General features: G+C 47.6%; 1 protein-coding gene across 1 annotated transcript in view; it reads right to left on the bottom strand.

Moving 5' to 3' along the window:
• The window catches only part of LOC142574411 (venom metalloproteinase antarease TserMP_A-like), a 220,333-nt gene that overhangs the window by 79,565 nt on the left and 127,667 nt on the right, over positions 1 to 13,101 (bottom strand). The gene's annotated exons all lie outside the window — the stretch shown is intronic.

The raw sequence follows: 13,101 nt of genomic DNA on the forward strand, positions 1-13,101 counted from the left end.
GTGGGCACCCTTAGACGTAGGGAAAGGGGGGGGGGGGGAAGAAGCGCTCATAAGTATATAGATGTTCTTGTAGAACTCAATGGACACCACTTACCCATGGCAAACTATTATTTCAAATTTTTTAAACGTATTGTGTGAGAAAACTGTTCTTGAATAATTGAAGGAATGAAGATCAAAATTTTTACTCGAAATTTCTTCTTGAAGCCGTAGTGCCGTCACATCAGTGCGACGACGGGAATTTAGTTTTTTCTTGTGTTTGGGCTGTTTTGGCACCAGGTAAACTATCATGACTTCCTACGTTGCAACTTTGTTTCTTTCTAAAATCAGCATAGCCCTTTATTAAAGAAATATGCGGATCCAAGACAGTGTGGAAATCGATGTAAGCGAAGTTTTTTATGCTATTTCCCTTGAATGGCGAAAATTAGCGGTGATGTCGGCGGCGAATGCGTAAGTTCTTAAGCGTTTAGTACAGTACAAAAGCTGGAGTTGGAGTTGGAGTTTATTTCACCACAGTGTTTCAACGTTTACATATTCAAACATGAGGCAAAGACACAATGTGTGGTGTGGAATGCGGGAAAGAAGCTGCGACATAAACGCAGCTTGACTGGCCCCACATCCCAGCAATACAAGGCAGAAAAGTGACAGCATTCGTAGTCATGAAAACAAGTAAATAGGCACATAAATACATAGTGAAATTGGTACAATAAGGAATATAATTATACAAAAACGAAAATGCAGAAAGATTTGCACTCTTCGAGAAGACAAAAAATTAAAAATCGTAAAAACGCAGCATCTCATGCCGCATTTTTTGCACCAAGAAAACAAAACAAGAAATACATCATGTCAGTAAAAAAGATTGGACATATCCTGTAGCGAAAGAAGGCGTAATCACTCTAATGAAAAATTGAACTTGTTTAGTATGTGGGGGAGTGAATGTTTCAGCATTTGGAGACCATAGTTAGTTCGGCATCGAGGAACCTTCCAATAATCGCTCTGTCTAGTAGGTCGAGACGAGGTGCTGCGCTCTAAGCATGCTATGGAGGTAAGATTATTATTTCCTTTGTTAAATTCAGTTTTCAAGGACACTAATAAACAATATTCATACATGTTATCAAATCTTAATACTTTGAATTTGTTGAATAAAGACGAGGTATGTGCATTATATTCGGCATTTGCTATACAACGTAATGCACTTTTTTGAAGCGTGAGTAATTTTTGCTTAGATTGCAGGGTGCCAGTGCCCCACACCAAAAGAACATAGCGTAGCTGTGAACACAAAAGCATGTTATAGATAGTTAACATCTGAGTAGTCGGCAGAAATGACTGACATCTCCTAAGCATGTCTAGTGCCTTACTTAGCTTTTTTCTTACCATTTCACTATGTGAATCCTATAACATATGCTCATGAAAAATTATTCCCAATGCTTTAGCTGTCGAAGAAAAATCAATCGCGGAATCATTCAGGTATAGCTTTGAAGTATCCGTGTACGTTGTTCCCTTCGATCGAAACAGAACAGCCTTGGTTTTTAAGCAGTTGATTTGTACGGAGTTTACGGTCGACCATGCATACAAGTCACCTAGTGTCGCATTTGCTGCTGAAGTAATGTCATTTACGTCCATACCTGTGAAAAACAGTGTCATCCGCATATATGACATACTGGATTGTCTGGTTTATGTTTATAATAGCGTTGATATAAGTAATGAAAAGTAGCCCCAATATACTACCTTGAGGTTACACCCTGAGCAACTTTTTGCAAGGACGATTGTTCTGTATTTATGCTTACACACTGCAGCCTAATGCTGAAATAACTGGCAAGTGATGCGCTGATGTCAAATGTTGCCTTGCATGCACCACTGCAGTTTGTCTGCGTGGTCTTCAGAATACACAGGGAGATGTGTTTGCTTGAGGCGTTAGTGCGCGCCATTGTTGATAATTTTGGTACCTTTGAGAATTATCATTGCCTTATATGCCGTATTGCATCGTGGCCGAAGTGTTAAACTTCATTTGAATTATGGGGCTGTACCTAACTCAATTGATTATTACCTTTAAGAAATAAAACTGTAGTGTTCTACGTGCGAAAACCACGATCTAATAATGAGGCACGCCGTTGTGGGGGACTCAGGAAATTTGGACCATCTGGGGTTCTTCAAGGTGCACCTAAATTTAACTGCACGGGTGTTTTCGCATTTCACCCCCATCGAAATGCGGCTGCCGTGGCCGGGATTCGATCCAGCGACCTCGTGCTTAGCAGTCCAATACTGGAGCTACTAAGCAACCACGGCGGGTGAATAATATAACTGTATGTATACAATGCATACGTACATTCGTGGTCTGCACCACGTTTCGCTGCGTAGCGAATACGCTCCTGTTTCGCACGACACTTCTTTCGGGCCTGGGCGTCTGCGACGCCGATTGCACGCTTTGGAGACATTTTTTTCTTACGCTTGTTTACATGCTCCTTCTGCATATGTCGCCAGCACGCTGTTGAGACGCCACGTCCAAGCATTCTCTTCAGGCTATGGACGATTGTAACGTTGACACTATCACAACCCAGCACGCGGCCTTAACAGCCCAGCATCTGCATCTTTTTTTGACATAGTAAAGGGAGCACAGCACATGCTATGGGCACAAACTGTCAAAGGCTCCCGCGACGGCGCCGGCCGGGATGCATCTTTACAATTGTTAGTAGGTACAGCGAGACGGGGCGTTTCTCGCGGCGCTCGACGTTTCTGCGCAGGCGTGAATATGGGCGGGTGCGAGAGAGAAAATCTGAGGGCCTTTGCTCCTTGAATATGTGACTCTGCCTAGGCACTACGGAGGAGGTTCCATAGCGCGTGGTGCATGCGTTTGTCCCCTAGACACGGCGGCATTGCGGAGTGCGGTCGAGTTTGTTTACGCCCCGCCGGTGGCTGACCGCGCAGGCAGTGGGCATGGACGCCGCATTTACTGATCGCTGTGTCTGAAGGGGCAAGGTTCTGACCGGTGTTGTATAACTCGTGGGTCACTTTTCTAGTCGCGACGATAGATTGGATTTTTTACAAGCACTGCACATGTAACCGGCAAACGGAGGCCTCAGGAGAGCTCCTGAGGTTGTAATAAAGCAGGCGGCGCAGGATCTTCGGGGCACCCAAGCGGTAGCGGGGGGGGGATCAAAGCTGGAAGCAGGGCGGCCCGCGGGTTGGGGCCGTGGAGGGCGAAGCGTGCCAGGGAGTGTTCCCAGAAAAAATTGGCTGTCCGCGATAGCAGACAGCCGATCTTATACACCGCTGGGACGCGCAGGCCTCTGCGGGCCCCAACCCACGCACCAGCCCGGGTTCTAGCTTCGCTGTCCCCGTTGGCGCTTTGGTGTCCTGGAGGCGCCGTCAATAATACGAAATAATGACACGTTGTTTCAACTAGTAAAAAAACAAACATGATTGAATAAATATTGTTACGTCCAGCCGCCAACTTCCGGCGCTAAGTTTAGCACTACCGCGCCCCGCGACTTCTGAGGGCACGCTTAGGGACAAACGCATACAGCACGAGCTAAGAAACTTCTCCGTAGTACCTAAGCATAGTCTGTGTGAAGGCCTAGCCTTCGCACAGTCCGTGGTTTCCCTCGGTCGTTCTGGTCAAGAAAAAAGACGGAATGCTTCGTTTCTGTGTTGGTTATCGACGCCTCAACGATGTTACCGAGAAGGATGTGTACCCACTACCACGTATCGATGACTCTTTAGGCGAGTCGCGGCGAGCTATGTATTTTTCGTCTCTCGATCTAAGGAGCGGTTGCTGCAAATTGAGGTAGATGAACGAGACCGCGAAAAAACTGCTTCCGTCACTCCAGATGGCCTTTAAGAATTCAGAGCACTTCCTATCGGTCTCTGTCTCAGCAACTTTCCAGCGAATGATGGACACCGTTTTCGCTGGTCTGAAGTGGCAAAGCTGCCTCGTCTACCTCGAGGACGTGGTTGTTTTTTTTGGCAACATTTCACGACAACCTGAAACGACTGCGTCAAGTTCTCGAAGCCATCCGATCGGCTAACCTCACACTTAAGCTTCAGAAGTGTCATTAAGTCCACAAGGAGCTGATGTTTCTGAGATACGTGGGCAGCGCGGAAGGCGTGAGCCCCGATCCCGCGAAAACTGCCGCTGTAGCCACGTTTCCAACATAGACCGACAAGAAATGTGTGCGACGCTTCCTAGGCCTTTGCGCATATACTACCGGCGTTTCATCGAAAATTTTTCGAAGATGGAGGTGCCGCTGACTCGCCTCACGAGGAACGACGCATCATTTGTCGGGGCCTCAGATCAAGTGACTGCTTTCACCGAGCTTGGACAGCGTCTGGTGTCAGCGCCAGTTTTGGCCCACTTTGACGAGGAGGCGGACACGTAAGCTCATACAGGCGCCAGTAACGTTGGTCTTGGTGCGGTGCATGTACAACGGCAGGAAGGTATTGAAAGAGTGATCGCTTACGCAAGTCGCACACTATCGCGTGCAGAGACCAAGTACACCACCACGGAGAAAGAGTGACTTGCCGTCATATGGGCGCTGGCTAAATTTCGACCTTACCTCTACGGCCGCCCATTCAAAGTTGCAACCGATCATCACTCGTTATGCTGGCTTGCAAATCTGCGGGACCCTTCTGGATGACTGGCACGGTGAAATCTACGTTTGCAGGAGTACGATGTGACCATCGTGTACTAGTCAGGCCGCATACACGAAGACGCTGACGCACTCTCACGCGCCCCTATCGATACTACCGACCAAGACATTGAGAACGACGGCGCTTTCCTTGGGGATATAAGCGTTACTGATTTGTCCACACGGCAGCGAGCAGACGACGCACTGCGGCCTATATTCGAACATCTGGAAGGATGAAACCCATCAATACCCTGGCATATTGCTCGAGGATTGTCGTCTTTTTGTTTATGATATGGCGTCTTGTATAAGAAATCCGCTGCCGCCAACAAGACCTACCTTTTGGTCGTTCGAGTAGACCTCCGTGCCGAAGTTTTGTTCGCCTGTCATGACGAGTTTCCGTCTGGCCATTTAGGTTTTACGCGAACGCTTGACAGAGTGCACAAATCCTATTACTGGCCGAAACTTGCCGAGTGTGCTAAGCGGTACGTCCAAGCCTGCCGTGAATGCCAGCGCCGAAAATCGCCAGCTGTGAAGCCTGCGGGATTGCTGAATCCGATTGACCTACCTGGCAAACTTTTCGACCAGGTCGGCATGGATCTTCTGGGCCCGTTTCCACTGTCATCTTCTGGCAACAGGTGGATAATCGTCATCACAGACTATTTAACGCGGTATGCTGAGACAAAGGCGCTCCCTCGAGGCACAGCTTCCGAGGTTGCCCTGTTTTTCATAGAGAGCATCGTACTACGGCGTGGCGCCCCATCGCTCGTCATCACAGAACGAGGCAAAGCCTTTACGGCACAGCTAAATGAAGACGCTTTTAAATTAAGCTGCACGGCCCATCGAAGGACAACTGCGTATCATCCGCAGAAAAACCGCTTGACCGAACGACTGAACAAAACGATGACTGACATGCTGTCTATGTACGTAGACGTACAGCACAAGACGTGGGACGACATACTCCCTTACGTAACGTTTGCCTATAACACTGTTACGCAAGAAACAACACGCTTGACGCCCTTTTACCTCGTTTATGGCCGTGAAGTGCAGGCAATGTTAGAAGCAATGCTGCCGTGCGACAACCTCGATCATCTTGACTTCGCCCAATATGTCGAATTTTTCGCGCAATACGCGGAAGTAGCCCTTAAATTTTCCGAGTGCACAAAAAGGAATAACAGAGCATCGATGCGCAACGTTACAATCTCCGCCATCGGCAAGTCGAGTTCCAACCTGGTGATCAAGTTTTGGTCTAGACTCTCGTGCGCCGAAAAGGACTATTCGAGAAGCTTTTGAGTCGCTACTTCGGACCTTACAGAGTGTTGCAGCGAATTAGTGACGAATTACGAAGCCCTTCCTGACGGAAGCCAGCCTACCCGACGTCGACAACCGCAATCTGAAGTTGTGCACATTGTGCGGTTGAAACCGTACTAAACCCCTAATATCCGGCGTTTTCAGCCGCTTAGGTTAATTTTTGTTGTTGCTCGTCCCTTAGTGCCTTACTATATCGCACACCACAGTGATTGTGACTATAGCTTATGTGTTCGTCATAGGCCATCTTGGCCAATCTCGGCCTAGGCCAATCTTCCAATCGCCTCTTACTAATCCCTAATGCGGACATGTTTACTTTTGCACTGCTCTCGCTGAACCCAAGAGCTTCAAGGAAGCCAGTGGGGCCTAAATCGACCGCTGAGCAGACGTCTTCCCATTCTAATAAAACATGCTCCATAGTTTCCCTAGCTTTACCGCAGCAAGCACATGCTTCTTCTTCCTTCTTGTATCTAACTTTATAGGTGCGTGTTCTAAGGCATCCCGATCTCGCTTCGAAAAGTAATGAGGTTCCCTTTGGGTTATCATAAATTGTTTCTTTCCTGACTTCGTTTTTTTCCTCTTAAGTAGTTACTCATGGCAGATTTCTTTTCCATTGCCGCCACCCATGAGATTATTTCAGCCTCTCTGACTTTCCGCTTGACGTTCTTTGTTGCTGTGTTGCCCGCCCTACAGGCCGCATATTTGTTGGGAAGCTTCTTCGTTCTTTTCCTCCACTGTGAATCAATGTTTTTCCTGTACAGATACCTCAACACTCCCTAAGCCCATTTTCTTTCTTCCATATTCTTCAGTCGTTCTTCATATTAAGTTTTACTGGAAGCTTCCCTCACTTCAAAACTAGTCCAGCCAATATCACCCTGCACAGCTTCATTTGTAGTCTTTCCGTGAGCGCCCGATGCGAGGCGTCCCACTGACCTTTGCTTCCCATCAATTCCTGATTGTACTCCTGATTTAAGGCAAACAACCGCATTTCCAAAAGTAAGTCCTGAAACCATTACACCTTTCCACATACCTCGAAGCACCTCGTACATATTGTATCACCATAGCGCTCTGAGCTTCATTATGGCTCCCGTGTCACTTCCCCTTCAATGTTATTGTTTTTTCCTGTGTTTCCATATATCTGTTGCCTTCGTTTATTCATATACCAAGGTATTTATATTCTGTTACCCGAGGTATTTCCTGGCCCTGTATCGCCACTGTCTGTTCACTGTTTTCATTGAATACCATATCACCTGCTTTTCTCACACTAAATTTCAAACCTAAATTGTTTCCTTCCTGTCCACAGATATTAGCCAGACGGTGCAAATCCCTTTGCTTGTTAGCTAGCAACACAATGTCATCCGCATAAAATAAACCTGGAAGATGTTGCTCTATTACTGTACCCGCTTGTTTGTCTGAGAGATTAAACCCGATATTACTTCCTTCTAGCGCCCTCTCCATCCTCACTATGTACATCATAAACAGCAGTGGGGATAAAGGGCACCCCTGCCTCAGTCCCTTGTTGATATGAACTTTCTCCTCGCTCCTCATCCCTTCCCATTCAACGCAAATGGTATTTTCTAGATAAATCTCTCTCAAAAGATGTCGAAGCCTACCCCTTGCAGAATCTCCCACGAAATGTTGCGGTCTACGTTGTCAAAAGCTCCTGTGACGTCTAAAGAGGCTTCATATAACGGTCTGCTTTCTACTTTTTATATTTCAATGCACGGAGTAAGAGCAAATAAGTTGTAATCTAAACGCCTACCTATTCTGATGCCAGTCTGAAGTTCTCCCGGAATGCCATTCTTTGCCCAAGTTTGAAGCTTTAATTTGGTTGCCTGCATTGCTAACCTCTATATTACCGATATAATGGTCAACGGCCTATACGTGTGAATTCTATCTTTCTCCCCCTTGCCTTTATAAATTAAATACATTCTACTTTGTCGCCAACTGAGTGGTATTCGTCTATCTTTTAAAGTTTTTGCGACTGCTTTCACCAGAGCTTCCTTACATTTTGGTCCTAATTCGTTAATCAGCCTAACGGGAACCTCATCTCGCCCCATGGCTGTGCGCTTAGGAATTTTCCCTTCCGCTTTCTTCCAGTTGAAATTTGTCAGCACCAACTCCTTTTCCGCCTGGGTCTCCTCCATGCTCTTTTTTTCTTCAAGTACAACCTGGTCACTGCCTTGGAAAGATTCGATGTTATTTTTCGGACGTAATTTATTTCCGCTTCTCCTCCCAGTCTGTTTCCATCTTCGTGTAGGATATGATGTTGCATTGTTGTTGGCTTCATGCCTAATAATTTTATGAGGTTCCAAAATATTCTAGGTGCGGCCTTCTTTCTTTCACGTATTTCTGACAAACAACGTCCACTTTCACCTTTTATCTTTGCTTGCACCAGTATTTATACCATATACCTTTTTCTCCCGGTATATTTCCAATTTACTGGCTACTTCATCCTGTGGCGACTGCGCCTTCTTTGCCTGCCTGTGCTCTCGGGATGCTTTCTGTCGTTCGGTGATCGCTTCTCGTATCTCCCTGTTCCACCAGCTTTTCGGTTTCCTTTTCCCTTTCCAACAAACATGTTGTTTCTCTTTCAATATTTGTGTCGTCATTACACTTAGGAGCTCGTTATATTCCTACTCTTTATTTGGCCATTTGCCAAGTTCTTCTTCGACTCTAGTGACTATATTTGTTATTTCTTCAGCGTTCAAATTTGAACTGGATATTTTGCACTCCTTGCTCTCTTGCCCAACTACATATCCCATTTTAAGATGATAATAATAATAATATTTGGAGTTTTACGTTCCAAAACCACTTTCTGATTATGAGGCACGCCGTAGTGGAGGACTCGTGAAATTTTGACCACCTGGAGTTCTTTAACGTGCACCTAAATCTAAGCACACGGGTGTTTTCGCATTTCGCCCCCATCGAAATGCGGCCGACGTGGCCGGGATTCGATCCCGCGACCTCGTGCTCAGCAGCCCAACACCATAGATTTTAAGATGATGTGTTTATGGTCACTCCCTATGCTGCTATACCCTTCCACAACAATGACCATTTCTCTCAACTTATTATGATTTCCTCGTTCATCAGACAGTAATCAGTGGTCGTGGTCGATTGCTGGTTTCGCACTTCCCACGTGATCTGCCCTTCACACTAAGGCCCTGTGTTCACGATAATGAGCTTATGTTGCTCACAAAAGTCTAGCATTGGCTTCCCGTCGTCGTCGGTATAGCCATTTAAATCCTGCATGTGGGCATTCATGTCACCTAATAGGATCATTTCAGCACCATTCCCGAAACCCTTAATATCAGCGCTTATGCATTCCACTAAATCTTTATTCTTCTCTGTGCAATTATTTCCGGTCCATAAATATGTAACGCACAGCCAAGTTTTTTCCCACTCATTGTACCTGATCACCAAAGGTGCTCTTGACATTCTGAATTTACTCTTTTGTATTTGGCTCCCTGATGGATGAGCATTCCGACTCCCCCTCCCTTTGTTTCGGACTTAGTTCTGTTGCACCCTTCCCAAACATAATTCTCAATCACTGGCGGCTCTTCCGAGTCTCTAAGGTGCGTTTTAGTAACCGCGTACAGCCCTATTTGTTGTCTATTTAATTGCTCCTCAATCTCTTCCCAGTTTTCCTTTCTTCTGCCGCCCTGCATGTTTATCTAGCCTATTGCATAGCGAGCTCTCTTTCTTGCTTTCGTCCTTGTTCTGTTATTTATGGCGATGCTATACTGAGGTTCCCTCTGGGGACTCTCTTCAATACTACCTTTTCTGGATTCCTCAGCAGCCGTGGGCCCCCTAAAAAAGCAACAGCGCGACCAGAAAGTCGCCAGCCCACTTCTCGTGCAAGCTTGTAATTAAAGTGGATCCCGTCTCGTTGAAAACCACCACACCTTCTCACTTCCCTGTTTAATCCGACAACCTCGAAGCCTTTCCCTCGGCTCATTTTCCGTATCGCCTCATTAGCAACCACTACGGCTCTTTTTATATGACTGTCACGTACAGGCACCTCCGGCATCGCATGCACCATGATCTGCACCTGAGGGGACCACTCGCACAAGTCGTCCATCCCCTTCGCCAATGGCTGGGCTAGTCCTGTCCCTTTTCTGTTGAGGACGTCATTAGGACACCTGCTACTATGAGAAAGTTGCGGACGTGGGCATTTCCCGTGAGCTTTTCTTTTGCTCGCTCCATGACAGAACCCAGCGTCCGCCCCGGAAATGTCACTACCGCTACTCTTTTGTCGCCTTTCACCCTCTGCACAATGCTTGTGAGCACCTAGCTAGGTTTGAGTCGCCGGCGATAATAACCATTTCATTCTCTCCTACCTCTCCCTGCTTCCCTTCCTCTTTTTCCGGGTGATTCGGACTTGACAAGGGGCATTGACCCATGCGTTCCTGCTTTTTCCGCGTGGCGGTCTCAAGGTAGGTGCCGCTCTTTCCAGCTACCCTCACCACGTTGCACGCATTCCACGTACTTTGCTGGCACTCCCTCTCCTGTCACGTTGGGGGAATTCATTACATTGTCACTACGATTCTCGTTCGCGATGGCCGCCCTGTTCAGCTTCTTGGCTGCGTCAAGTCTTTTTTTCACTACCTTCCCTGCATCACGCTCCCTGTTTAGCTTACTGTTGAGCACTTCAACCTGTCTGGCAAGCTCTTCCTGGGAAGCCTCCATTTTCTCCAGCCTAGCATCGACATCACAGTGCGGGCTGGTTGACTCGGTTCTCCCTCCATTCTCATGTATCCCCTCATCTGCCTTGAGGGACCCCCTGCACACTGCCTACTTTCCCGGCTTTCTTGCCATGTATTGCACGGCTTTTTCTTATGCAAATAGTACAATACTATAATAATGCAGAGTACGAGCTTTTTAGCAAAAACTGATACGCACAGGATCCGCGTCCTCAAAATGTCACAAATCAACTCTCACGGCTGTTTCAAAAGCAGTAAATGCTGCGGAGACCCAAGGTATGACACGCTCTCGCACGCGCTCGACCAGGCAGCCACGCTCTCACTTTGCTACGAAAACACACACAGTAAAACCCTTAATAGCTATTAGTATTGCTATCTCCAAGCTACCACTTAAAGGCTACAAACAATCAACGTCCCACCCGGCTGCATGTGCTGAAGCACGCGTCACGAAAGGACGTTCTGACCATCCTGCAACACCAAATGTACAGGAAACACACCCGCGCACACGAAATACGAGAGACAAAAAAGGAAAACCCCCCAATTACTATTTAGAGGTTAAAAAAAAAGCAAATCAAAACCAGAAGCAAGCTCAAAGCGTGTACAAGAACTTATGATTTCATCGCCGCGACGGAGCCCCGAAAGAAAAAAGCTCCGGGATGCCCGGAGGCGAGCGCCATGTTGTGGTGTTGAAAGAAAACCAGCAGCAGCGCCTGGAAAGGCGGGAGAAGAAGCAAGGAGAGCTTCGCTTTAAAAAGCAGTTATCTGTAGCTCCGTGCAAGTGCTGTCCAAATACATGACTTTTTGAGAAGCAAGTGTGGGGAGCATTGGCACCAAACTTTTGTTTGTGGTGAAGGGTGAAATTGCGAACCCGGAGGTCTCGACAAGCCTCTGTACAGAGCAGATAGAGCCCGTCAGTGATGTCTCACGCTAGGTTTAATCTTCCCGACGCTAGGTGGTGCTGGCGCGTGCCGAGCGCCGCATCTGCCTTTGTGAGCGTCTTCTACTAACGCGATAGCGTTAAGGAGCTCGTGTCGCAGAAAAGACGGTGTCGTCGGCGTCGGCGTCCGCGGCGTTGGCCGTGAGCGATAAATCACGGCAGGCACTTCTTAAATAAAAAGCAACTTCCAAGATGGGCTGGGTGGGAATCGAACCAGGCTCTCCGGAGTGTGAGACGGAGACGCTACCACTCAGCCACGAGTTCGACGCTTGAAAGCGGTACAAACGCGCTTCTAGTGAACGCGGTGTTGCCTTAAAAAACGTGCTGTAGAAAGTTATACTGCGGTGTATATCGCTAATAATGAGCATGCAACTTACAGAAGTCGCATTTACACGAGTAGCGAAGTAAGTTTCCGCTACATTTCTTCTGCGCTTACCGCACACGCAGAGCCATCTTGCGGCAAACACAGAAGACCCCCTCCTCTCAATGTACGGCGCTGCCCCGACAGGTGGCGCGCCATGCGCGCATTGGGGCTGTGCGCGGACCGGTGCCAGGCGCGTCGTGGCTCCGACTCCCTCTCACCTGACGACGCTTCGCCGTGCTCCCACGCGGGTTGCAGAATCAAGCGCCGTTCCTTTCTTTAGATCACTATCTATCTATCTCTCTGCCCGTGCCGATCACGACGTTTGGCTGGCGTAGATCGTTTCCCCCTCCGAGACACCGAGTTCTTTGGTTCGTTCCGTTTGCTCAGGCGCACGTTTCGTTGCCGCGCCGAACGCTGCGTTGCTCGACGCTCTCCGTGTGATAGGTGGCCGCAAAGTCCGATGCGGGGCTCCTCGTAAGTGATCCCTGTGCCGTAGCGCATTGTCTTACACCCCTTGGCGGGTCGATGGGAACGCTGTCGCGTTCCACTCTTGAAGGCGAAGCTTAAGCGTCCTCCAATTTTTTTTATTCACGCGACGCCAACGCTGCTGCCGCTATGGAGGGCATTCCCCCATTCGCTGTTTACAAACATACGCCTTGGGCAGCTTGCGGTTTCGCTCACCGAAGTAGACCGCTAAACGTAGCGAGCAAGAAAAGCACTGGTGGAGATATGTGGTAGCAGCAGTCCCTTAAAAACTAAGCTCGCATATTTTCAACATTTTCCTCTGTACATAAGGGCAATTTCAGAAGTCAAGGTTGTCATAACTTATACGAAAAACATTATGTATAAGTATTGATGTGTAAATCGCGTGTCGTTTATCTCAAAACTTAAAAATATACGTTCTTCACAGTAAAACAGCTTAAAAAGCGCTTTGTATTCCGATGCAGTAGACTGATAAGGCCCATGACCAGCAGTTTCTTGGGGCTGCGCTGTCGCTGTTGTTATCGCGTGAGGGAAACTGTCTTATAGGGGAGGAGAATCTGACAAGCGGTGCGCACTCTAGGTCATACGGGTTGTTGCTTAAGTCGCCTGAGATGGTGTTCTGGAAAAAGACAATAGAGTCGCACAGTAGTCGTACAGTAGTGGAATCGACGATGGCTCAGTTGCCTC

Source organism: Dermacentor variabilis, chromosome 3 (genome assembly GCF_050947875.1).
Source record: "Dermacentor variabilis isolate Ectoservices chromosome 3, ASM5094787v1, whole genome shotgun sequence".
Classification (NCBI taxonomy): Eukaryota; Metazoa; Arthropoda; class Arachnida; order Ixodida; family Ixodidae; genus Dermacentor; species Dermacentor variabilis.